The sequence below is a fragment of the Nyctereutes procyonoides genome, unplaced genomic scaffold, assembly GCF_905146905.1.
Source record: "Nyctereutes procyonoides isolate TBG_1078 unplaced genomic scaffold, NYPRO_anot_genome, whole genome shotgun sequence".
Taxonomy (NCBI): Eukaryota; Metazoa; Chordata; class Mammalia; order Carnivora; family Canidae; genus Nyctereutes; species Nyctereutes procyonoides.
The window spans coordinates 52,833,841-52,837,121 of record NW_026575133.1 but is presented as its reverse complement, the minus strand read 5'-3'; positions in this window follow the sequence as shown (position 1 = coordinate 52,837,121).

Sequence of the window (3,281 nt, the reverse complement as noted above, 5' to 3'; positions counted from 1 at the left end):
GAGAGAGAATCTTGAGCAGTCTCCATACCTAACATAAAGCCCAATGTGGGGCTCAATCTCACGACGCTGAGATCATGACCTGAGCCCAAATCAAGAGTCAGATGCTTAACCAACTGAACCACCCAGGTACCGCTTATTGTACTTTTAAAATATGTAAGAGTTATAATGATGTCATCTCTTTCATATCTTATACTAATAATTTGTGTTTTCTCGCTCTTTTTCTGCTCAGCTTCAACTTCAGTATTACTGACATTTTGAGCTGGACAATTTAGTTGCGAGGGCTTTCCTTCAGGACATTTAGCAGCATTCCTGGTCTTTACCTGCTAGATTCCAGCAATTCTTAGTTATCGTACTCAATAATGTCTTCAGACATTACCAAATGTCCCGTGGTGGGCAAAATCACCTCCAAATGAGAATCCCTGGGTTAGAGATTTATCATTTTTACCGATCTTTGCAAAATACCAGTTTTTTACTTCATTGATTCACATCATTTTTTATCTTCTGCATTTCTACTTAATATGTTCACTTTATTATTATTTTTACTGATCTTTGCAAAATACCAGTTTTTTTACTTCATTGATTCACATCATTTTTTATCTTCTGCATTTCTACTTAATATATTCACTTTCTTCTCTAACTTTCTGAACATACAGAATATGGTTATCGTGAACTGTTCTCATGTCCTTATTTGCTAATTCTAACATCTGTATAAATTCTGTGTTGACTTTAGTTGATTGACTTTCCCCCTCACTATGGGTCATGTTTTCCTGTTTCTTTGCCTACTTAGTACATTTTGGTTGGATATCAAACATTGTGAATTTTAGCTTATTTTATTCTGGGTTATATTTGCATTCCCATAAAATTTCTTGAGCTTTATTCTGGTATACAGTTAGGTTCCATGGACACAGTTTGGTTCTTTTGGTTCTTGCTTATTAGGTAGGACCAGAGCAGTGTTTAATCTGGATCGAGTTATTTTCCACTATGGAAGCAAGATTCTTATGAATGTCCTGCTTAATGCCCCGAGAATTATGAGGTGTTTCTGACTGGCTGTTAGGACTAGGCACTATTCTGAGTCCTGGCGGAGCTGTACCTTTTAATCGTTTCAGGTCATTCTTTCCTCAACCTGGGGTATTTTTCTCACATGTTTATACTGATTTTCACTCTGCTAGGGATCCTTTGCTACTGCTCCCACATCTCTGGTACTCTGCCTGTGAACTTCAGCCACTGTGGGCTCAGCCCTATCTTCCAACTCTGGAAGTCTTCCATGATCCACCTGGGGTTTCCTGTCCTGTGGCTGCAGCTGGAAATCCTTCCAGGGGCATAAACTAGTCAATTGCAGTGTCCATCTTGCTGTCTGTCTCCCAGGGGCACAGTTTTTTTGTGGCCTGTTGTCCAACATATTTGAAACTTTGTATTTTTCCAACAATTGACAGTTGTCTTGGTTAAGAGGGAAATTTAATGCTTTACTACATTTTATTCAGAAATGTAAGGCTATGCAAATATATTTTAAAACTCTGAAAAAATTATGTATGTTCTCAAAAAAATATAACTTACCAAATTCAACTCAACTAGAAATCATGAGGTAACATATAGCTACTAAATAAATTAAAGCATAAATCTGTGCATAAAGTAATATCAGGTAAGATAGCTTTACAGGCAATGTTTTTATTTTATTTTATTTTATGATAGTCACACACACACACACACACAGAGAGGCAGAGACACAGGCAGAGGGAGAAACAGGCTCCATGCACCAGGAGCCCGACATGGGATTCGATCCCGGGTCTCCAGGATCGCCCCCTGGGCCAAAGGCAGGCGCCAAACCGCTGCGCCACCCAGGGATCCCTACAGGCAATGTTTATAAATTATTTAAGAAGCAGATTATCCTAGTCTTATACAAAAGTTCCAGGGGGTACAAAATGAAGGAATGTTTTCTATTTCATTTTATTATACTAATATAACTTTGACACCAGAATCATTCAAGGACAAAATAAGAAAAGAAAGTTTTAGGCCAATCTTGTTATGAACTCAGTTAACAAATTCTAAACCTATAAAGGCATGTATTTTAAAAATATTAAATCTAATCATGTCATTTTCCTGCTTCAAATTCTTAAATGATTTGTCCTTGTATTTACAGTAAAATCTAAGCTTCTTAGCATGACTTGCAAGGCTCCACATATTTTGTCCCCTACTTGACTCCTGATGTTCACCTACACCTGTCCTTGCTTCTTCCTCTTCTTTATTTACAGTGTCCTTCATACACATCCAGCTCTTCTACAGTTCGGAACTTTTATACTTGCTCTTCATCCTACCCTGCTTCATTGCCCAGATCTTTCTAATGTATGTACCTACTACCATTCAGATTTAAGCTCAAGTATCACCTTTTTAGAAATTCCTTTTCTGTCTACCTCATCTCAGAAGTTCTCCACTCCTGCTGTCTTGTCCCTCTATCTTCTTTTCTGGCTTTATCATCTTTATGGTACTTATTACTTTCGATTACTGTTATCTTTTATTTGTCTATCTCTTCCTAGTGTATAGATCCAAGAAGAAAAGGACTTAACTTTCTTCATCACTATATTCCTAGCATTTAGAACTATGGTTGATTCATAGTAAGGGTTCAACAAACATACATTGAATTAATAGATATCAGACTTTCCAAATATTTGATTTAAGGTTAGATATTTTCATGCTATATTTTCCCTCTAATTAGGTGCATAAATATTTTCAGATATTATTATAGCATAAGTTAATTAAGTGGATGATTTATTCATGACATAGTAAACCCTCATTCGTTAGGATAGGATAATCTTTTCTTTTTAATTTTTTTGTTAAATTTTCCAAACATATGCAAAATGGAGAGAATAATAAAATAAACCACTTACATTCATTATGTAAATTCAATAATTACTGTGATTTTGCTCCATCGGATTAATCCATTTTCCTCTTTTCCTGAAGTCATTTAAATGTAATTAAATATATGTCACTCTCCTCTATATTCTAATATGGGTCTAAAAATATGGATGTACAGTCTTACCTAACTACAGTGACATTATTCATATCCACAAAATTAATAAATAATGATAATAATAATTCTTTGGTGACTTCTGATAACTAGACAATAATCAGATTTCTTCAATTGTCTCAAAAAGTATTTTCTTAAGATTTATTTGAGGGGATGGCAGAGAGAGAGAGAGAAAGAGTGAGCAGGGGAGAAGGGCAGAGAAAGAGAAAGTGAGAGAGAACCTCCAACAGACTCTCTGCTGAGTGAGGAGCCCAAAGCA